Raw genomic sequence first — 24,574 nt, 5'->3', positions numbered from 1 at the left:
TACAAGAAATGTGCATCTGCCTTCACATGAGAGAAGTAAATTCTGAAGAGGAGACCACTGGAGAGGCCTACATCATTGCAGTAATCACTTGTCTACTATTTGAGAAGATACCACCAACTCTATGTTGAGCAAGTGATATAGGACTGAGATCCACTACTAACACTGCTCATTTTAAAAAGGCACTTAAAACTCACTTAACTAGTCCATGGCTCTGCTCATGTAACAGTCCAGGTTAACTTCATCCTTCTACAACAGACTTTACTAACCTACATAATCTACTTCTGTAAAACTAACCCCTAACTCTACCATACTATTTTAAACTACCGGTCACCGTCACTTACTGTTTTAAACACCTGCCTTTATATCACCTCCTATCTTTGTAAATCAGTACCTCCTATCTTTGTAAATCAAAAACTGGAATCTCACTTTTTGTGATTTCATACAAGACATTCCATCTATCAATTCTAGAGCTCACAAATCTTTTCCAAACAGGAAACAACTGTATATAATGATTTATTTGTTAAGATGTACATATGACGGCTATAAGGAAGAATGATTCATCCTATGTGCTATATATATATATATATATATATTTTTTTTTTTTTTTTTTTTTTTTGCATGTATTGTATGTACATATCTATCTAGTCAAGTTTTATCCTATGTATTGATTCTAGATATGTAACTGTAGCCTTTTATTTTGTCCTTCTTACATTTTGTTGATTGTATGTAGAGCTTTTCTCCCTGGGCCTCCGCTGAAAAGTGGGTTTCAGCCAGTGGGACTTTACCAGTAAACAAATGTAAAACAAAATAAAAAATATATAAACCTGTAGGCTTATCAATAATGCTCTTATGAGGAATTCTATCAAATACCTTACCAAGATAAAGATAAGTGACACAGACTGGATGACCCTCATCGGTAGAATAAATCGCACCCTCAAAAAACTGCAACAAAACTAAACAGGCAAGACCTAGCCTTCATAAGAATGAACTAACTAGGGTTAAAAATCTGTATGTTATCAATCTAGTTATTAATAAAATTGACTAAGATGATTTAGCTATTAATACAATTGACTAAGATGTACAGCGTTAGCTTACAGACAATACTAGTGAAGCTAATGGCAAGATAATTTCCTGGATTAGTTGCACTGTGACCTTTATGCACAGGCACATATGCTATGGAGTACCTGTGACTGAAAAAGCTTAAAAAACGGAGACAGCAATGACATACTTGGTGTTAATAACAAGGCAGCCTAATATATTGTCAGGGTCAGTGGATTATTTTCAGTTTTGGTAATAGCTTCCAGGATCTAGTTCATACTGATGATAGAAGGAATGGAATTTGGAAATTCAAGAAAGGAAACAAGAGAGTGAGTAGGAGGAGAAATATTAACTAAATTTCTTAGTACATTAGCTATGGTTTGCTATCAAAAGAGTTGGTGTTACTTCACTTGCAGCTTGGTGCAGTATTTGGCATTAGATAATAGGCAAAAAAAATCCATTCATACCCTATTGGACAGCTAGCCTTTGCCAGCATTTTAATAATGTAGTTATCGTTCACCAAAAAACAAGCCTGTCACTTCACGCAGCATCTTAAACTGTTGTAAAGCATGGACTGAAAAGAAGCAAATGGTCACCATTTTATACATTTGCTAATGACATACGGAAGTTAATAAAAATATAAAATTTAAAAGTCAACTAGTGAAAGTAACTGCAGGAGCATCGGTTACATGGGACTTGCAGTTTCCTTGGTGGAAAAAAAAGGTAATGTGTGTGTGGGGGAGAGAGGGAGAGCAAAAAGGAGATTGCATAGCTCTTATTTTCTTTGCCCAAGAATTTAGGGCATAGAAAAAGAAGCTTTCTGTGAACATGCTTTATCTATACAATAAGAAACATGAAATGATAATGTCTTGCTTTACAGACTGACTTCAATCTGCAGTGATTTACCAGAAAATAGAGTATGAGCAATAATATGATTTAAGACAGAGACGTTCTGCAAAATCAGAGACAGTAGAGAGAAACTTGGAACGGGGGTTGCAGCCTCTTGCACTGTAAGATTTTCTTCCTCGTCCATTTCATCACAATGACACATCTTGGGTGCTTCCAGCCAGGAAAGTGGCTGTAATTGCTGGGCACATTTGCAAGTGTGTGTGTGGGTGTGTGTATCTATGCCTCTGCATATTTGTTTATTGTGTGTGTGTTAAATACTTACATAACTTATATTTTTTGATGTAAAATACTTTTTCCAACAAATTGCACAAGTTACAGCAACTTTGAAACATTAGGTGAAGGAACTATTTCATAGGGTCATAAGTTGGTACTAGGCTATCGGCCCTAGGGCCTATACAAGCCTAGCCATAACAATTCCCTGTCTATTTCTTCCCACAGTATTTACTTCCCTGGACCCCTGTCTAGTAGGGCGACTGATGTGATCCCCGGGGTGAATTTCCTTTCTCCCATCCAATCGTCAAGGTTCCTTTTGAAGAGGTCCAAAGAGGCACTCTGCTTGACATGTATGGGCAGTCTATTCCAGAATCTGGGGAGTCTCTGGGTCAGGAACCTATCCCTCCAGCATGTTTTGTTTATTGTGAAGACAAGGTTTAGATCCCTGGAGCATGTGGCTCTGAGGGATTGGAATTTCTTTAAGTGTAGCATGCAACAGGACAAATCCAGGCAGGTATTTGGTCCTCCTGACTAAGAGAACATTTTTCAGGTGATCTAGCCTCTCTTCTTTCCTATGATTCTCCATATCGCCAGATCTCGTCAGCTTTGCACGAGTTTATATTACTAGAAAATAATTTAGAACCATCCTCCCATCTTTCCATTACTGTTTGGCTTCATTCCATTTCCTATCTTCTTCCTTGTAAGTGTGAGTCTATGATCTCTGTTTTACAGGTCAGTCCATTTCTGTTATTCTATTTTTCTACAAGTTTTGTCTCTGGTTTTCTCCATCCCCTTGTACCCTTGGCACCATATAATTTTGAGTTAAAATAAGGACTTAAACTTGCCTACTACACATTTACTGTGTTTCGAACATGGTAAGCTACGGCAGTTTCATTGCTGCTTCACTCAGTTTACCTTTTATTTTCTTGTTACAACTGCAGATGCTGTTTTATGAAGTGGCTACTGTTTTGCTAGAGAAACCATTGTTCCTGGGTTCTTTTACTGCTGCAAGTACTATTGCAGTGAATAAAAAATACAAATAAGAAAAAGTTTAAGCACAATAAGTGTGGAACTGACCCCACCTCAAAATAAGCATGTTATGTTTCTAAAATGTCATGGTAAATCCCACATTTTGGAAGATTACTCTATTTTAAGTATTCCACTATAAAAGATAGGAAGGCTCATTTACAGTTAGAAAAATGAAATATTACTCCAGTCAGGGACCCCACTCCATAAATTACTTCTCCTAGCCTAGGGTCCTCCAAACAGGTAGGGCCTCCACTGATCAGGGTCCTTCTCAAACAAAGATCCCAAAGTCAGGTGACAGCTCTCCTCCTACAGGGCTCCATATTTCAAAATTATCTTGTAGCCATAGATCTATCAGTATACATTTTAAGGCACTATAACTTTACTAGGGGATATTTCATCCTATTTCTCATTCTTCTTGCAGGTCTGGGTACTTCAATCCAATTGATCTGGACTATACAAAGATTTGAAAAATGTTTCTCTCTTTGCAGAAAACATGGACGCAGATCTTTTCCCCACTAAAGTCAGGACATATTAAGCACGTTTAATTCCAAATTTTACTGCCCGAGCCCTTTATGCATCAAGTCCCAGATCCAGTAAGGTCATTAGCCAACCCTTCAGTGTCAAAGTAGTTGTTGATGGAATCTTCAAAGTCAACAGTGTCCATGACCTTGGGTTCAATGCTTTCACCCTTGACATCCTCAGTGCTCACACAGGAATTAGTGCTGATCTTTTCAACTTAAGTATTCAATGCCAGGGGATTTCTTGGCATTGACTTAGGGGGCTAAAGGTGTCAACACTGAGGCCAGATTCAATTTTCTCAGTACCAGCAATTTCATTAATAGTATCAAACGTTCAATGCCCAGCATCAAGGTTCTCGATATTGATAACAGTCCCAACATGTGCCTCATTGTTGAGTCCCACAGTGCCATTTCTTTCAGGTAGGCAGTTCTCAATATTGTCTGTGCCATTGATTTAAGTTTCTTTGCAAAACTTCTTTGCATGGGTCCATTTCTACATGGATCTCAAAGTGTCTACAGGTTTACACATGTACCTGCTCCAACTGCTGTCCATACCCATTTGGAGATACCTTTGACTGGTGGGCCAATTCTGATTACTCTTTATTTTGTCCATAATCAGAACTGATTTCTCACAATCAAATTGTTCCCCTCTGCCTGTTCTGAGGAAAGCCAAGTGCAATAAACACAGATTCCTCTCCAGGGTGCCCCACTTAGATTAATGGGATCAGAAGCTGTTCCCCCATCTCCCCATTGACTCCAAGTCTGGGGACATCCTCAAAATGTTTAGGGTCAAAACAGGATGGGCTCTGAATAACCCCTCCAAATCAGAACCAATACTGGGGGTATCCTTTCAGTCAGTCAAGTCATATTCTTGGAAGGTTATCCACCTGACAAGATGGTTAATGTGATACCTGCATAGAAGAATCAAGATGGTGTCTCCTAAACCAAAGCAAATTTACAAACACCCTGTGGGCCTAATAATTGGAAAAAAGAAGTTATGTCTTACCATAATGTTCCATCAGTGTTTTTGATCTTCTTTCATTCATCACTGATGGGTTTGGTTTCGAGCCCTCGGAACTGAGTCGGCCTATTACCAAGCTTGCGCCAGCCAAAACCTCTCGAGCTAAGCTTCTACCCACAATGCCCTTCTCCATTACCCGTGATAAACCAGAAAAGCAGAGGCCCATTCTGCGCAAATGCCCTAAGACACCACTTGGACCCAAAGTATCCCCCAGGAGCCTTTAGAGGGGGAAGGAGGGTGGGAAGTGATAAATGAAAGAAGATCAACAACACAGATGGAATTCATCACTGATGGGACAGAATCCCAAGCTACCTTGAGATACATGGGCAGCCCTTATGGAAGAACATTCTTGAGTACCACTGAGCTGAAGGCAGCTCTCCCTTTGCAGACCACATCCAATTTGTAATGATTGATGAAAGTGTGGGGTTTAGCCCAAGTGGCAGCTGTGCAAATGTCATCCATAGAAGCCCTGGAGTGGAAATCTACAGATGTCCCCATAGAGCTAGTGGAATGGGCTTTAACCTGTGTAATAGGTTCTTTTGTGGAAGAATAAGAGAAGCATTTGCAGTCCCTTAGCCATTTCGATAAAGTAACCTTGGATACAGAATTTCCCATTCTAGGTCCAGAAAAAGAAATGAAACGGTCAAACTTGCGCATAATTTTGATTCTGTCTAAACAGAATCTCAGTTGTCTGCGTACATCTAAGGAATGTAGGCAGTACTCTCCCTTATTAGAAGAATTTGGAAAGAATGCTGGTAGGTCAGTGGACTGATTGATGGTGAGGTCAGAAACAACCTTGGGGAGGAAAGATGGATTCATCCAGAGTGATACTATGTCCTTGTGAAAGACCAAATAGGGTCTTCTGATGCACAATGCTTGTAGGTCCAAAATCCGCCTGGCTGATGTAATAGTTACCAAGAACAAGGATTTCCAAGATAAGAATTTCAGGTCACACTTTGTTGCAGGTTCAAAGGGGGGGGGGGTTGAGTCAAAGACTGTAGAACTAACATGAAATTCCATGGCTCTATAGGCTATCTGACTGGGGACCTGATGTGTGAGACTCCTTTGAGAAAGGTTTTACATAAACATAGTGAGATGAGAGGTGTACCATCCAGCCCATTATGGTAATTCGAAATTGCAGCCAGATGTACTCCTATGGTAGTGGCTGTGGCACCCTCTTCAAAAAACTTAGACAAGTATTGCAAAACTGCTGTGACTAGAGCCAAATATGGATCTAACGTGTTATCCTTTGACAGAGAGAGAACCTTTTCCATTTGTCCTGATACAGTCTTCTGGTGGATGTTTTATGAGGCCAGGATAGTATCCTTAACAGGTGAGGCGAGATTGCCTGCCTGGCAATTAACGGAAGTGGAGAAATCAAGCTGTCAGCTTGAGACAAGACAGATTCAGGTGGCTCAACACTTGGGGGTGAGCAATCAGGTCTGGAAGAGGGTCTGGAATCCACAGTGGGTATAACAGATGAGGCCAAAGGAAGGGGAACCAAACTTGTCGAGGCCAAAAAGGGGCTATGAGGATCACTTTGCATTTCAACTAATGAGCTTTCTTTAAGAACTGTAGAATCAGAGGAATGGGGGGATAAGCATAGAGAAGTCCCGTGGGCCAATCATGAATCAGAGCATCCCTCAGGGACTCCCCCTTTGGGGGAATGGGGCAAAATAGCTGCTGCACTTGTTCCATGGAGAGGCAAAAAGGTTGCAGCACGGCTGGCCCCAGCGGCTGAAAATTTGCAGGTTTGTCTCCAATGTGGACCATGTGCCTTGGACTGTCTTTCCCTGGAAATGGCCTTGCCATCCAATCAGGGAAGCATCCATGGTCACAATGGCATTGGGCTGAGGGGACTGGAATGGGCAGCTCCAAAGATCTGTGTCTGGTCTCATCCACCAAAGAAGGTCCTGCTTGCAGGTGTTGGTTATCTGGATTTGGAAGTACAGAGGGTGATGATTCAGGAACCACTGAGCCAGAAGAAGCCATTGGAGAATTCACCTGTGCAGCTTGGTAAGAGGCACTATCAGGACTGAAGCTGCCATGGATCCTAGGGCCTGAAGAATCTCTCTTGCTGAGACTTTGTTTTGACAAGAGTATCACCTGGAGCTGAAGCCACAATCTCTGGAATCTGTGAGCTGGGAAAGACACCAGACAGGATTGGGTATTGAAGACCACACCGATGAATTTTATCTGATGGGTAGGGAACAGATTTGACTTCTCCCAGTGCACAGTTATCCCCAATATTTCTGCCAGAGAAAGTGTGTATTGTAGGGCTGTTACCAGAAGACAGCTCGGTGGGAGAGGTGAGAAGCCAATTGTCGAAATATGGAAACACCCAGAATCCTTGCAGTCTCAAATGAGCTGTAACCATTGCCATGCACTTTGTGAACATTTTGGAGGCTGTAGAGAGACCGAACGGCAGGGCACAAAACTGGTAATGATTGGCTCCTAGCCAGAAGTGAAGCAGACTCCTGGAGTGCTTGTCCATTTTGATGGGGTAATACGCATCCCAGAGATCTGTCGAGCATATCCAATCGACCTCCCTCAGAAAAGGGAGAATGGACTGAACTGTTACCATCTGGAATTTGGTTTGGGCGACAGACTTGTTCGAGCTGCTGAGATCCGGAATGGGTCTCCAGTCCCCTGTCTTTTTTGGCACCAAAAAGAATCTTGAGTAAAATCCGGATCTGCATTGGTCTGGTGGGACAGGCTGGGTGACTCTTTTTAGCATAGCTTTTTTATTTCTGAAGCTGCCTCTTTCCTTTGACTGGGTGGAACGTCGGGAAGTTTTGTTGGAAGTTTCAGATAAGAAATAAGGAGAATGTTATGACCTCTAGTAATTATACTCTGCACCCAACGATCGGTGGTAATAGAGTGCCAGGCAATTTGGTGCAGAGAGAAACGACCCCCAACTGCTTCCAGAGGCAAGGAATTGGGCAGCTCTTCAGGAGCGCTGGTAAAACCATCCAGAGAAAGAGTCTCTGGAGCCTTCATTACATGGATACATTTGCCTCTATAGGGGTGTCTTCCAGAGTTGTTACCTCTGCTGCCTCTGGGGGTATCATCGCCACGTGCATCATGGAAAGAACCCTCAAATTTTTTTTGTGCCACATCTTCTCACTCCCCTGGTTCCTGGAAAAGGAATGTTGAGGATTGGAAGGCCTACAGCAGACAGGGTTTTGCCATCCTGTTTGTACCTGGCTAGCATGTCCTTCACTTTGGAACCAAAAAGGAAAGATGCCTCAATGGGAGCATTCAGAAAGGAAGACTTGAAGGGATCCATGAGGTCACAAATTCGCATCCAGGCATGATGCCTCATAACTATGCCTGAACCCGCAGCTCTAGCCACCCCTTCAGTTGCATGTGAAAGCAACCTCATGGATGAGTTGGAGATCGATTCCAAGGTAGCAAGCTGCAAGGCGACTTTGCCCCATACCTCCTCAGACACCTGTCCTGTGAGTGTTCTAGAGAGTTCTGAGATCAAGTCACTTTGGAGCCTCGTAAAATGTGCCAAATAGTTCAGGGACCGAATTGCAAAGGTTGCTGATGCAAAGACCTGCTGCCCCAATCTGTCCACAGAGTGGGACTCCCTGTTGGTGTGGATGGAAAGCAGGACCCTCTTCAGCCAGATATTTTTTCGCGGCTGCCGCTGCCACCATAGTGTTGACTGGTAAACATCTGGACCAATGTGGGTTCTCCTCAGAAGGGGAAAGAATTTTGTCAGGTCTCCAAGGGATTGCCTCAACAGAGTCAGTGTTCTTCCATGCACGTTGCACTACGAGCTGGACTAGAGTGTCTGCAGGCGGAGTCACCCAAGCGGTCGAAGGAACATGGACTACTCAGAGGAAGAGTTGGAGGGCTTCCAGTCACCCCTCTGCTTTAACATTTCAAGGATGTCTCCGAAGGAGACATCAGGGGGTGACCATGGGGACCCTTCACCATCATCGTAATCTATGTCTTCTGTGAGAGACTTCTCAAGTGAGTCAATGTGCTTCCTCTTGCACAATCTCTTCTGTGGGGGCTCCTCACTGGGAGCTTCTGAGGAGGACTCAGAAGAGTGGGTAACCTGAACAGGGGTTTCCTGCAACTTCCTAGGGAGGTGGCCAGTGGCAGCTGTAGCTCAGGGGAGAAAACTGGGGCTCCAATGTCAGTGGAATGCTTCCAGAAGACAGTGCTCTCTCCATCACACAGAAAGCAGGTCCACATGAAGAGGGATGGGAGCCTGAAACTGAGAAGGACAACCTCAGAACTGGGGTCACACCCCACTCCATTGAACCCCCTCCCGAGAATGGAGCCTCAAGCCAGATCGGCGCAGATGAGGCTACTGGCACTGAGGATGGAACTGAAGGAACACATAAAACCGTGCCCCGAACTGAGGAGCCTGCCACCCAATCACAAGATTGAGGAAGGACCGGTACAGCATGAACCGAGGACCAAAGGGACAGATCTGGAGCCTCAGTGAGGTCCACTACAGGCACCGAGATGGGGGGGGGTTCCAAGACGGATGTCAGAGCAGAAGGATGGCCGAAGTAGGAGGAGTGTAGGATGGAGTCCATGGAAAGTTCAACCCAAGTCCTGTCGGAAGATGGGTCTTGGAAGGCATGGGTATCCCCCTGGCTGCCAACAGCTGATCCAAAAGATGCACCACATCAAGTTCTGAAAGGCTCCTGGTGGATCTAGTAGGTACTCCAGACGGGGAGTTAGCTCGATCTAAGAATGGGTTATACACTTGACCTAAGAACTAACGGGTCTATGGATGGAGAATATCGGGTCCGTGGTGTGTGATATGCCGGTATGGTTGTCTCAAATTTAGAGACATGAAGTAGTGGGGTCAAATCCAGTGTTGTAATAGAGCTCAGTGCCGAAGGGGCACTCGGAGCTGAAAAGGGAGGTTCAATCATCACTGCAGAGATAGGCATCAAAGGCGTGCACTGTGCCAAAATGGCCACAGGTGCCGAAGTCGTAGTAGGCAAGGTGAGGTCTATAGTCAGTGCCAGAGGCAGTATCAGAGCCGGCGAAGCTGGCACCGATATAGCAATAGTCAAAGCACTCGGAGCAGACAAGGATGGTGCTGAGGAGGCAGATTTATGCTCAGAGGATACCTTTTGAATTTTAGGTTTCAAAGACTTACCCTGGTCACCCGAGGGTGAAGAGGGAACCGAATGGGGCCTTTTCTTAACTTTCGTAGGAGGGGTTCAGACGTCCATCGCAAAAGGGCCTCTGAAAGGGGAGATTTGAGCAGTTTCTTCAGAATTAGTATATTCTTGTGCTCGTTCACAGTGCGTTGGCTGAAACTTTGGCAAATCCCACAGGGAGGCTGCACCAAAAGGTGGAGCACCCCCAAGCAATAAACACAATCATCATGAGAGTCACTATTAGGTAGTTTACCATTACATGAGGTACAGTGTTTGAAACCCGATGTATCCTTCTTCTTGGACATCTTGAGAAGTAAACACAATTCAAAAACTTCAGAAAAAAGGCAAACTCTAATTTCCTAAGTCAGAAAAAGACTTAAATACATGTAGAATATATCACCAAACCCAATATCAAACAAACCAACTAGAAAAGAAAGAACAGGGAAGGAATAACAGTGATGGTATTCAAGGAATACCACAAGGGGTAAAGAGAGAGGACCGTACCAGCAATGGTACTTAAAAAAGGTTACTAATGGGTAGAAATAGAGAAAATATATCTAGAACTACTGTAATTTGAAAGGAAAAGGACTATAACTCACAAATTTTAAGAAACAAATGTTTTTCACACAAAATATCAAAAAAAGTTTCCACTTAGCTGAGACTTCGGCTGAAACGCGGCTTTACAGCTACGCAGCAAATGAGATCTGAGTTAACAGGGAGAAGGGCATTGTGGGTAGAAGCTTAGCTCCAGAGTTTTTGGCTGGTGTGAGCTTGGCAACAGGTCAACTCGGTTCCGAGGGCTCGGAACCGAACCCATCAATGATGAATGGAAAGAAGATTAACAACATCAGATGCTCTGTTAGGCATCCCTGAGGTGGAGTTCTTAATTGCTGCTGCCACTCTGAAGAAGGTTCCCATTCTTCTGAGCCCACTGTTCATCCCCCCAATGAAAAATCATGAGTGGCTGACTATCTGTGAAAGTGAGTTTACACCTAAACTGCATTTTCATTGAGAGTCAAATTACATGACCCATATACTTGTTTTCAAGAAGAAATTGTCTAAGGAAGCTTCTAAAATTCTGAAGGAGACCTTAAGAAACAGTTACTGTTCCAACTGTCTACCTTGACCTGCATTTCAGATCTAACTATTTACCTGGCATACAATGTAGCAGGTGGATCAGTGAAATCTGTGGGCACTGGCATAACTCTGAGATGCTATACCTTCATGCAACTAAATGACTCAATATACAAAGGCCAACTTCTGGAATGTCCCTTTCAATGGAGCCATCTTATTTCAGAAGTAAAATCTGAGCTGCACAAGCAGAAAAAGAGGGGAAAAGACCCTCATGGTTGTTGGTGTTAAATAACAACCTTCCCAACATACCTTTTTCTAGGAGATGGAAGAGACAGTCTCACATAGGACAACAGCTACAACATAATAGAAGTTTATAAAAACAAAAACACTACATTACCAAAGGTGGTCTCAACAAGTAGAGAAATGCAGGAAAAAAGATGAGACATACCACCAAGATAAAAATCCAAGTAGCATATACCACCCTGAACCTTGTTTTATGCTACTTGGATTTTTATCGGTTTGTATTAAAGAATTTGTCTTTTAACGTGATGTGTTTGTCTCACAATAGCCTTGGTGGTACGTCTCATCTTTTTTCTTACATATTAGAAGTTTGGGAAGAGGTCATGGAGACCATGGCAACTTCCAGAATGACCACCAACCCAGAGAACAGCATCTTCAGCAAAACAATGAGGGATATCAAACTTCTTCCTGTGGAAGGCCTGTCTGCTCCCTTAGAACTTGCCTGACTGCCCCTTCTCTATAGGTAGTCAAGAAATCATCTTTCATCTACTTGGTATGGGAGATCATCATGCAGGACAAGTGATTAAGGGCAGTAATTGCCAGGGACTATCAGATCCCATTTATATACCTTGCAATTTCACAGTACCCATCCCTTCTAGATGCTCCATCCCACCAGAAGGCTGTGGCAATGGTAGAAGTCTTAAATGTATAGAGGTCTAGAATGTGTAGAAAAAACACAATGAGCCATCCACTAGCTTCCAGTAGACCAGCAAGGTTGAGATTTTACTTTAGGTTATTTTTGGAAAAGAAAAAAATTACTCAGGACTACAGGCCCATTCTCAATCTGTGCGTTCTAAATCAGCACATTCTATAAAAAGCCCTTTTGCATGGCTGCAGTATAATCATTAATGTCATGCTGCTAGGCAGAGACTGTCTGTTTGTACCTCCATGACAGCTATTGGTATAAAGATGGCCGGAGAGACCAGAACGTTTCTACACATACAACTAACAGCCAGTCATTACATACTTTGGTTCCTTCTACTTGATCTAATCTCAGTCCCAAGACTATTCTGAAAATGTATAACACTGGTTGTAGTGCATTTCATGATGCAAGGACCAGGGTCTCTCCATATCTCCAGTGATGGACAATGGAATTATTTTTAACTATAAGGGATGAACTTTTGTCTCTTCCAGTCATTATGGATAATGGCAAGCAGTGTGAAGTCCCAGCAGATGCCCACACAGTCCACTACATTTATCAGATGCATGATAGGCATCCAGCCTTGCTATGTATTTCTTTCTCAGATATTAACCTTGATTGACTATGCAGTCCACAGTTTAATATATTTGCAAAACAATGTCATTACAACAGCTCTATGTTTTATAACATTAGGGATCATGGCAGCCTTAAGTTATATGGTCCACAATGCCAGTTTCTACACTATTACAACAGACCAGAGTGCAATGGAATCACCTCTTGGATCCTTTTGACTTTCCTGTCAAAATTTTAAAAAAGTTCAAGGAACATTTTGCATGCTGGATATAACAGCACAACTTTTCCCTGGGAAAAATATTCTAGTCTCCTACCCTAGTGTGACTGCTGCCATGGCATGGATACATCTGCTTTAAAGTATAGATGGGGAGCACTTCCACCAGCAGGCCACCTAATGAACATGGATAAAGACAGAGACACCCCACATGTTAACATGTTGTAAATGAAGAAATTCCTACTGACCTTGCAGGTATTCCAGGACTCTGTCCTACCAGATGCTATTGCCATCTCCTCTGATAACATAGCAACAGTAATGTTATCTGAACAAGCAAGTGGGATCTCATTTATGTCTCCCTTGTCAGGAGTTCAGGAGAGTTTGGTAAAGGACCCTTACAAAAGTACATTTGTGTACACTTACCATAAATGTAGATGCTCGACTATATTCTCTGTTGCAGTCATCACATTTGGGTTATCCCTGCCAGGGTAGCCCTCAGATGGCCCAAATACCAGAGACTTAGTATTTCTGTGTCGATTGCTGTCACTTGAAGACTGATGTCAGGTTGTCAGTAGTATAAAGTAAGGCAGCCAATGCCATTACATCAGCTTTTCTTGCCCTAACCTGTCAGGAGCCCCCACGTAGGAGGCCAGGTTCTGGTGGAAGAAAAGTACAGTTTTGTACCTACCATAAATGTAGATGTTCGAGGATCCACATTGCTGCAGTCCTTACTATTGGGTAGTCCGCTGTCCAGTCGGCCCGAATACCAGAGTATATGGCTGACGTCGGTCAGGGCGCATTAGACTGACGTCAGTACGTCAGGGTACTAATGCGCATGACCGACGTCATATCCTCAGTCTTTTCTTGCCCCAGATGTCAGAAGACCCTAAAAAGACTAGGCCCAAAATACCTGCACCCAAATTATGTACAATATATACAAAAATATATACAAAAATATCAGCATATAACCTCACCTACACAACCACCCCTAAACAGAGAGGGGAAGGAGGGAGGATAAATTGGACTGCAGCAATGTGGATCCTCGAACATCTACATTTATGGTAGGTACAAAACTGTACTATGTTCTTCGTTCCACATTGCTGCAGTCCTTACTATTGGGTAGAATCCCAAAGCAGAGGTAAGGGAGGCTGGCAAATCATAAAGAAGTAGGAGCTGACAACATGCCTTGCAAAACAGCTGTGGCAAAACCAGCCCTAGACTTAGAGTAGATAGGAAGGTGATAATGCTTGGAGAAAGTATGCACTGAACTCCAAGTAGCTGCCTCCAAAATATCCTTAGTTGCCACCCCTTAGAAATGCTGTTGAAGTGGCAGTAGCCCTAGTGGAATGAGGCCTAATCCCAGCTGGAATCTCCTTGCCATGATGGGAATAACAAAATGCAATGCAAAACCCAATCCACCTAGAAATAGTTTGTTTTGACACAGGCTTGCCCTGCTAACTCAAAGCAAAAGAAACAAACAACTGCTGAGACTGCCTAAAATCCTTAGTCCTGCTTAAATAATAACGCAATTGCCTGTGTACATCTAAAGTGTGCAAAATCTTTTCCCCTTTATTTTGGGGGTCTGCATAAAAAGTAGGCAAATGAATAGTTTGGTTTAAAGCCACACTAGAAACCACCTTAGGCATAAAGGAAGGATTAGTACGTAATGATACCCTATCCTTATGGAAAATCAAAAGGGCTCTACTGCCATAAGGGCCTGCAACTCAGACACCCTTCTTGCAGAAGTAATAGCCAACAGAAAGCAGTCTTCCATGACAAGTATTTCAATTCAGCAGTAGCCGCAGGCTCAAAAGGTTGTAGAGTAAGTTTTTCCAACACAAAATTGAGATCCCAAGCAGGAGTAGGAGCTCATTGGGGGTCTTATATTCTTTGCCCCTCTAAGAAACTGCTTGAACAAAGGATGCGAAAACAATGGTGGGTCACAATCATAGTGAGCTGAAATTGCTGCAGCATGAATCTTAATGGAAGAGAAGGACAAACCTTTGTCCAATAACTCAGTAAGATATTGAAGAGCCACACTCAAATTAGGCTCAGAAATCTCCAAATTCTTTGCTGTACTCCAAAATAAAAATCTCTTCCATTTTTCTGCGTACACTTTCCTTGTACTAGGTCTCCTAGCTTCCATAATCACATTTAAAACTTGTTGAGGAAGTTGAGACCTGCTGTGTTTCAACACAGAATATGCCAGGCTGTTAGATGAAGAGAGTGAAGCTTGACATTGAGCAGATGACCGTCCTTCTGGGATAACAGATGAGGAATCAAAGGTAAAGGCCATGGAGGCTTCCTTACCAGACTCCTTAGTAGTGGGTACCAGTGTTGCCGAGGCCAATCTGGAGCTATCAAAATCATCCTTGGCTTGTCTTGTCTGACTTTTAATAGCACCTTTGGAAGAAGAGGCAGAGGTGGAAAGGCATACACATGAAGGTTTTTCCAACTGAAAGACAGAGCATCCACTTTCCAAGCTGTGTGATGAAACCCCTTTGTGCAAAACTTTGGCAGCTGGTGGTTTAGTGGAGAAGCGAACAGATCTATGTCTGGAGTTCCCCATGACACTGTCAATTTCTGAAATACATGAAGATCCAGTTTCCACTCGTGGGGATCCATGATTTGTCTGCTTAACACATCTGCTAAGGAGTTCTGTGCTCGGGGCAGAAACCTTGCCTGAAGAGTTAGTTGCAGGCTTAGGGCAGTCTCCCATAAAATCATTGCTTGCCTGCATAGAGGATAAGAATGTGTTCCCCTTGCTTGTTGATGTACCACATGACAGTTGTGTTGTCTGTTAGAATCAACACCTGCCCTGGAAGAAGTAACTCCTTGAAAACCATTAATGCAAACTGGACTGCTAACATCTCCTTCATGTTGATATGTAGATGCTGTAGTCTGGCAAGCCACTTGTCTTGTATCCACTTTCCATTCAGATGAGCTCCCCAAGCAATGTCCGAGGCATCTGTCGTTAAAATCTGACTCGCCTCTGGCCGGGTCACAGAGAGTCCCTTGTTTAGGTGACATTCCTGAGCCCACCACAAAAATTCTTTTTGAAGGCAAGGTATTATTTGAATGACAGTGTCCAAATCCTGGCAGTGCTGTGTCCATACATTTTGAGATACCATTGTAGCTTCCTCATATGCAGTTTGGCATTGGGAAGCACCAGAATACAAGATGCCATGAACCCTAATGCTTGAAGGACTGTCCTTGCAGTCAGCACGGACTGATGAGATAGGTGATGGAAGTAAAGTGATAGACTCTTTTGTTTGTCCGGGGTTAAAAAGGCCATCTGGGCTGCTGTATTCAGTCTCACACCCAGAAAGCACATGTCTTGAGAGGGTACTAGACTGGACTTTATTTCGTTCACAGAATACCCTAGGCATCTTAGCACTGCTATAACATATTCCAGATGCTGTAGAAGGTCTTCCTTTTCTTGAGCCAGAATCAGGCAGTCGTCCAAGTAAGGATAGATTTGAATTCCTTTTAGCCTGAAGTAAGCTATCACTGGAGCCAGAACCTTTGTGAATACTCTGGGCAGTAGATAAGCCAAAGGGCAATGCAGAGAACTGATAATGAGAATTTCCAGCTCGAAACGCAGATACTTCCTGCAACTCAGTCTTATAGGCACATGAAGGTAAGCTTCCTTGAGATCTAAAGTTACCATCCAGTGATCTTTGCCCAGCAGAGGTAAAAGCTGTTGTAACGTCAACATCTTGAACTTGGGAATGTCCAGATAAGTGTTGAGGATAGATAAATCCAAAATTGGTCTCCACGTGTTCCCCTTCTTTGGTACTAGGAACAGGCGAGAATAAAATCCTAGGCCCCTTTCTGATACAGGGACTGGCTGAATGGCCCCTATTTGGAGTAACTGTGAAATTTGCTTGTGAGCCTCTTTCCTTTGTGGAGGAGGAACGTCTGGCATGCCTTTGAAAGGGGCAATGTATGGAAATAAAACCTGTAACCGTGGTGAATGATATCCAACACCCATCTGTCTTGAGTAATTAAATCCCAATTTTCCTTGAAAAGAGACAGTCTTCCTCCCAAAGGAGCTGCCAGACGAGAATCTACTGGCAGCTGAAAAGGCAGGTCATTGGGTCTGTTTGAAAGGACTGACCCCTGCCCTCACCAGAAGTCTGAGCAGGTGAACTCCCTGTTCTAGGCCTAAAGAACCTTGAGCTCTGCCCCTACCACGTCTAGACCTACCCCTAGACTGGGAATCATAAGCAGGATATGTCCATCCCTTAGTAGGCCAATTTCTACTAAACTTGGTGGCTGCACCTGCAAAAATCTTTAACAGTTTGCATAGACTTAGCTTTGTCCTCCATTTTCTTTAAAACTGCTTCCACAGGCGAACCAAACAACACATCAGACTGTAAAGGAGCATCCAAAATCCTTGTCTTAACATGCTCAGCTAAATTCTGATCCCTCAACCAGGCATGCCTGCGAAGAACAGAACTAGTGGCAGCCACTCTCGAGGAGGCCTGTACAGCATCAAAACCACATTGCAAAGAATGCTTACCCACTTGTTCAGACACATGAACTAAATCCAGCAACTCTTTACACTCAATACCTTCCGCCAAAGCATCCACCTTAGATTTCAGTTGTGAAAGGAGATAATTTTGATATTTAAGCATGTGAAACTGACAATTCAACGCCCTCATGGCTAAAGTGGAAGAAGTATACACTTTCTTTCCCCATCTATCCAAAGCCCTTGCCTCTTTATCAGTGGGAACAGGGTTTTTAACCACAGAGGCCTTAACACCTTTAGGTCCCTGAGAAACAGTTTCCGGTCTGCCCTAGGACTCTTAAAAAGATACTTATGAGCTTCAGGCACCCTATAGTACCTATCAGGTTTAACAGGAGCAGGAGGCAAGGAATCAGGGTTCAGGGAAGCCTCTGCAAATACATCTTCCACCACATTCAACACAGGAGGTATAGCTAAGGGCCTATGCTGGGGCAAAAACAAGAATTCCCTAAGCCTTTTCCTGGAATCAGAGTAATCCTGGCCTTCCCATTTAAAGTGCTCCCTCATGGAATGCAGAGTCTCTGAAAATGAGAAATCCTCAGGAGGAGAAGCTGTAGGAGTGGAATCATCCACATCAGAATCAGAATAAGGAGGATACTCCTGCAAATCTTCCGCAGAAGACTCAGAAGCCTCTGAACACTGTTCAAAACTATCAAACTCCGGTTCCACCCTAGGCCTCTTATCAGGAGGGGGCATAGAACCTCTAATCATAGTAATCAAATCTTCTGCCATTTTAAGCATATGTTTCTTAGGCACAGAACCTGAAATGCTAGGAGAAGCCCCCACTGAAGCTGAACTTGGCCTACCTCTCAAAGAAGATTTGGCAACAGAAGGAGAGGCCCTAACTACCTTGGGAAGAGAGGGAAGAACAGTTACCTGAGAAGCCCCCTCAGCCTGGCCTACCTCCTGAGAAGGCACAGCCTGTAACAGTAAAGTCTCTGCCTGAGACTCCAAAGAAACTCCTGGCAAAACCTCTGGCTCCACTGAGCCTTCTAAAGAACCGACGTCCGGGACTGCGGTTCATCAACCCTAGGCTTCGCTGTTTTGTCCTTGCGCTTCTTGACGGCGGGCGTCGGAGCATCCGGCGGCATTTTATAATTAACGCTTCCCAAACACTAACCTGGCACAGTCTAACCGTCTCTTAATAGTGCGTTTGTTAAACCTAGCACAAGAGCGGCATCCAACAACGTCGTGCTCAGGCCCTAAACAAGGTATACACAAGGTATGGTAATCCCTATGAGGTATCTGTTTCCCACAAGAAATACAGTTATTCACTTTTTCTGACATCCGGTTAAATACTGAGGCAAGAAAAAACAAAATGTTCCCCAACGGGGTACTTAGCCAACTCTGATTCGGTCTGAAACTCCGGCTTCGGAAATATTTCAGAACGCCAACCTGCACTCCCAAAACTGCTTCTGCATCGGACCATGCGGCAAAAAAGACTGAGGATATGACGTCGGTCATGCGCATTAGTACCCTGACGTACTGACGTCAGTCTAATGCGCCCTGACCGACGTCAGCCATATACTCTGGTATTCGGGCCGACTGGACAGCGGACTACCCAATAGTAAGGACTGCAGCAATGTGGAACGAAGAACATCGCCACCAGTGGAAAATAAATACCAAAATTCCCTTGTAAGTTAAGGAGAACAATAAGTTAGAATGATAATGAAGGAGAAAAAGAAGAAAGGGGGATGGAGGGAGTGAAACCAGGACTGCAACAGTGAATACACTCGAACATCTACATTTATGGTTAGTGTACCCAACTGTACTGTGTTCTTCACGTTTCACTGTTGCAGTCATCACATTTGGGTTGATTCCCAAAGCTGAGGAAAAGGGTGGAGGCAGTCAATGCAACTAGGGGCTGGCTAGGATGCCCTGCAAGACTTCAGAGGCAAACCCTGATCTGGATTTGGAGAAGAGAGGCATGTGGTAATGCTTGGTAAAAGTGTGAACAGATGTCCAGGTGGCAGCCTCCATAATGTCCCTGGTGGGAGCTCCTCTGAGGAAGGCTGTAGAGGTGAAGGCTGCTCTGGTGGAGTGAGTCCTGACCCCCTTGGGGGGGAGGCTTTCCATGCTGTTTGTAGAAGAAATTGATGCAATGTGCTATCCATTTTGAAATGGTTTGTTTGGAGATGGCTTTGCCTTCTGCCCCTGTAGCAAAGCTAACCAGCAATTGATCAGACTTTCTGAATGGTTTAGTCCTGTCAAGATAGAATCTGAGCTGTCTGTGTACATCTAGAGAGTGAAGAATCCTTTCCCCCTTGTTCTGGGGATTGGGAAAAAAGGTGGGCAAATGAATGAATTGTTTGAGAGCCACACTGGAAACCACTTTGGGCATAAAGGATGGGTTACTTCTGAGGGATACCCTGTCTGCATGGAAAATGATGAGGGGATCCACAGCCATGAGTGCTTGCAGCTCAGAGACTCTTCTGAATGAAGTGATGGCCAGAAGGAATGCTGTTTTCCAGGAGAGAAATTTTAGCTCTGCAGAAGAAGCTGGTTCAAATGGGGGCAGGGTGAGCTTTTCCAAAACAAAGTTAAGGTCCCAAGCTGGTGTTGGTGTCCTTCTGGGTGGACTCAAGTTGTTAGCCCCTCTTAGGAACTGTTTGATCAGAGGGTGTGAGAAAAAGGGGCTGCTCAGTGGGATAATGAGCAGAAATAGCAGAGGCATGAATTTTTATAGAGGAGAAAGACAGGCCACTGTGTGGTAGGTCAGCTAAGTAATCCAGGATGGGAGGGAGGGCTAATCCAGGATGAGAGGGAGGGAGGGCTGTGCCATATTGAATCCCTTAGCCTGGATCCAGGTGCAGAACCTTTTCCATTTGTCTGCATAAGACTTTCTGGTGCTAGGACATCTTGCCTCACAGACAACATCTAGAACATGTTTACTGAGGTTGGCAGATTGGTCCGGGGTTAGGGAACAAGCCAAGCTGCCAAATTGAGAGTCTGCAATTGGGGATGCATGAATTCCCTTTCCCTCTGGGTCAGGAGGTTTGGAATCTGAGAAAGGTCCAAGGAGGGAGTGGGGAGAGGCTGCACAGCAAGAGGTACCAGTGCTGCCAGGGCCAGTCTGGAGCTATGAGAATGGTCCTTGGTTTTTCTTCCCTTATTTTGAGCAGTACCCTGGGGATGAGAGGAAGAGGATGAAAGGCATAGACCAATAGATTGACCCAGGGGAAGGACAGGACATCCACTTTCCAAGCCATGCAGTGATGCTCTCTGGTGCAGAATTTGCTGAGCTGATGGTTGGTGTGCGAGGCAAAGAGGTTGACCTTCAGGGTTTCCCATTTCTGAGTTATTAAGGTGAAGCTACTTCTGTTGAGTTGCCACTTGTGTGGGTCCAGAAGATTTCTGTTTAATTGTCTGCCAGAGAGTTGAGACAGCCTGGTAGGAATTATGCTAACAGGTGTAGTTGCATGGCAGAGGCTGTGTACCAAAGGGTCATGGCCAGCCTGCATAAAGGGTAGGAGTGGTTCCCTCCCTGCTTGTTGATGTACCACTTCACAGTGGTGTTGTCTGTTTTGATCAAGAGAGACCCTGGAGAGAGAAAGGGCTTGAAAGCTATCAAGGCATACTGCACAGCCATCATCTCTTTTTGATTGATGTGCAGAGGGATTTGCTGTGGGCTCCATTGGCCCTGTATGCACCCCAAGCGTAGTCTGATGCATCTGTGGTGAGGGTCTGGGTGGCGGGGGGTGGGGAGAAAGGCATTCCCTTGTTGTGGGAACATTATGCTGCCCACCAAACAAAATCTTTTCTGAGGCAAGGAATTATAGGTAGAAGAGTTTCTATGTCCGGAGAGTGTTGGCACCAAAGGCTCTTTAGGTACCATTGAAGTTTCCTCATATGCACTCTGGCATATGGAATGAGTAGTATGCAAGATGCCATGAACCACAGAGCTTGCAGGATCTTCCATGCAGTTAACTGGGGCCTGGTGGCTAGTTGAGAGAAGTAGGCTGTCAGGAAAATTTGTTTCTCTGGAGCAAGGTATGCCATCTGGGATGCTGTGTCTGGACTTGCTCCCAGGAATATTATCCTTTGTGTGGGCACCTGTTTGGGTTTCTTTCATTGACTGTGTACCCTTGGGAGGCTAGCAAGGTCTTTACAAAAGCCATGAGCTTGAGCAGCTTTTCCAAGCTGTCTGCCTGAATAAGGCAGTCATCTAAATATGGGTAAATCTGAATATTTCTTTGCCTGCAAAAGGCAATGGCCGGAGCCAGACATTTTGTGAAAACTCTGAGAGCAGTACATAAGCCAAAGGGAAATGCAGAGAACTGAATGTGTTGAGATCCTGCCCTGAAGTGGAGATGTTTCCTGCATGATTCCCTGATGGGAACGTGGAGGTAGGCCTCTTTTAGATCTAAGGTGGCTAGCCAAGCGTCCTTGGACAGCATGGGTAGCAGCTGTTGTAGGGTGAGCATTTTGAATTTTGGGATCACCAGGAAGCTGTTTGGAATGGATAGATTGAGGATGGGGCACCAGGTACCCTCTTTTCTGGGCACCAGAAACAGTCTGGAGTAGAAACGTTGGCCAATCTGTTCTGCTGGAGCATGCTCTATTGCCCTCATAGAGATCAGGGAAAGTATTTGCTTTTGAGCCTCTGCCCACTGATTTGGAGGTAGATCTGGGAACCCTTTTGGGGTTGGGAGGGTGTGGAAGGAAAATCTGTATCCGTGAGACATGATGTTCAGAATTCAGTGGTCCTTGGTAATGGTGGTCCAGGTGCTTAAGTGAGAGGAGAGTTTTCCTCCTAGGGGTAAGTGAAGGTGGGCAGAGGGAGGGGGTGGAGGTGGTGAGTCATTGTGAGTTCTTACCATACGGGGTGGCTTTGACCTCCCTGGTTTTGAAGTGGAGGTAGTCCACTGCTTAGATCTCTGCATTCCCTGGGTCTGCTGTCTGGGGGGTCTGCTTCCACGGAACCTCGGCTGGGCCGTTTACTGGGTGCAGGAAAGGACCAGTGCTTGCAGGGACAATGCCTGTTGAACCTAGGGAGCTGGACCTGCAAGAAATCCTTAACTTAAACTGATTTATTTTATTTATTTTTATTTTACATTTGTTGACTGGGCTAGTCTAACTGGAATAAAATCCATTTTCAGTAGAGGCCCGGGGAGAAAAGCTCCAGCACAGCAAACTTTTTACAGTAAAAAATAATAAGTTCAAAGCAGAATAACAGTAGTAAAATAGCTCTAAACAGTTACAGCCATTTACATACACAATATATGACTGTAATAAATTGTTTAAAATTAAAAGAACTATAATAATAATTAAAAAGGGTCAAGCAGAATACAGACATACTGATTAGGTTCAGTTGACATTACAAGGATACCAAGGTTGTGCTGAGGTGATATGCAATGCAATAGGAATAGAAACAAATTAGTAGTTTTCATTTGGAAGCAGGATAACATAAAGTATATACTGTTAATAAATTATAGAAATGTATCATATGATATAGTGAGATAAAGGTATCTAAGAGGCATCAAGAGTATGTAAAGTGGTGGAATATATTCTTGCTAGAAGCAGAGAAGATATTTAGTCAGGGTTAGTACAAGGGCAAAGCCAGTGAGAACTGAGAAATTGTTTTATTCTTAGTTTAAAGAGTCTTGTGGAGGTTAGAGCTAGGAGTTCAGAGGGAAGTTTGTTCCAGTGTTTGCCTATGGAGTTAGAGAACAGAGAATCTCCAGCTGAGTTCTTGGATTTGTTAATAGTAATAAGTGGCTTATTTGAGGAGCGTAGGTTCTTGAGATTGTTATAAGGGGTGATGAGGGTAGTCAGTATAGGTGGGGTAGTACAAGCTCTTATGTATAATAGTGAGTTGTTGAGATAGTATCTGGTTTTGAAATTCAAGCCATCCTAGTTGTTTTAGGTTGTTGCAATGATGAGTACGAAAAGGAGAACCTGTGGCAAATCTAGCAATGGAGTGATAGGCAGTAGCAAGTTTGTTTAGATTATGTTTTGAGAGATTGGTGTATATGGGTGAGGCATAGAGTAAGGTAGTGATTAAATGAGTTCTAGCTATAGCGATTTTGGTTGAAGGAGTGAGGAAGGATTTGATTCTGTAAAGGGATCCCAGTTTATTATTTACTGTTTTTATAGTGATGTTAGTATGAGTGTCAAAGTTTAGATTATTGTCTATAGGAATTCCAAGAAGTTTGGTGGTTACGTCAGGAGATATGAGAGTCCCATTGTTGGATATAAGAGTAAAGTGAAGAGGGGCAGTCCTACGAGTAGGAGTAAAAAGTAGGAGTTTGTTTTTGGGTTAAGTAAAAGGCAACAGTTTAAAAACCATTGTTCCACTGTGTTAAATGCATTTTGTGTAAGAGATTGTAGCTCGGCAGGGTTATTTGCTGAGCAAGTAATAGTGGAATCATCTGCATACTGAATGCAGGTGGCATGTGGGATTGCTAGGTGGAGGTCATTAATGAAAATGGAAAATAACAGTGGGCCTAAAATGGAGCCCTGGGGGACACCAAGGAAATAGGGAGGTGAGAGGATAGGTTACCTTCCCATAGTACTGCTTGTTGTCTATTGTCTAAGTAGGATTTAAACCATTGTAATGCTAGAGAATCAAGAGAAAGAGTTTTAAGTATTTCAATAAGGAGCTGGTGATTAACCATATCAAAAGCTTTAGATAAATCAATAAAGACAGAGGAGGAAAGGGTATTGTTATTACGGTTAGAATTTATACAGTCTGTGAAGGAGAGGAGGGCTGTGGTGGTGCTGTGGTTAGGTCTAAATCCATGTTGACAATTGGCAAGTGAGTTATTATCTATTAGATGGGTGAGTACTTGCTTATGGACATTTTTCCATTATTTTGCTAGTGAAGAGAGTAAGGCTATTGGTCTATAGTTTGAGATGTCGATAGAGTTACCACCTTTATGAAGGGGGATGATGTGTGAGATTTTCCAGATAGATGGGATATTTCCTTCGGATATAGTTCTGTTTATGAGTATGGAAATGGGGAGGGCTATGGCTTTGGCACCTTTTTGCAGGTACTCAGCAGGTAGATGGTCAGCAGAGGGGGTGGTAGGTTTCAATTTTTCTAGTAGAGAGCAAATAAAGGATGTAGGAACTGGTTTTAGCTGAAGTAATGGAATAGGGAAAGTGGAAGAGGTGGTTAGATTGGGGGAAGTAGGAGATAATTGTTTAGCTAGAGTTAGAATGGTATCTGAAAAGAAAGAATTAAAGGCATTAGCAGTTTGTGTTGGGTTTTCTTGGTTAGAGCCTAGAGGAGTAGGTGTTATAGATTGGCCTGGGTGTAGGAGTTTGTTGATGCTGGACCAAAACATTTGTGGATTTCTTTGGTTAGTTTGTTGTAGTTGGATGTAAATTTTTTTTAGCTAGCAGGATAGCTTTTTTAGTGGTATTCCTAA

Source organism: Protopterus annectens, chromosome 13.part0 (genome assembly GCF_019279795.1).
Source record: "Protopterus annectens isolate FY-2018-M chromosome 13.part0, PAN1.0, whole genome shotgun sequence".
Taxonomy (NCBI): Eukaryota; Metazoa; Chordata; order Ceratodontiformes; family Protopteridae; genus Protopterus; species Protopterus annectens.
Note: the sequence above shows the minus strand (reverse complement) of the source record.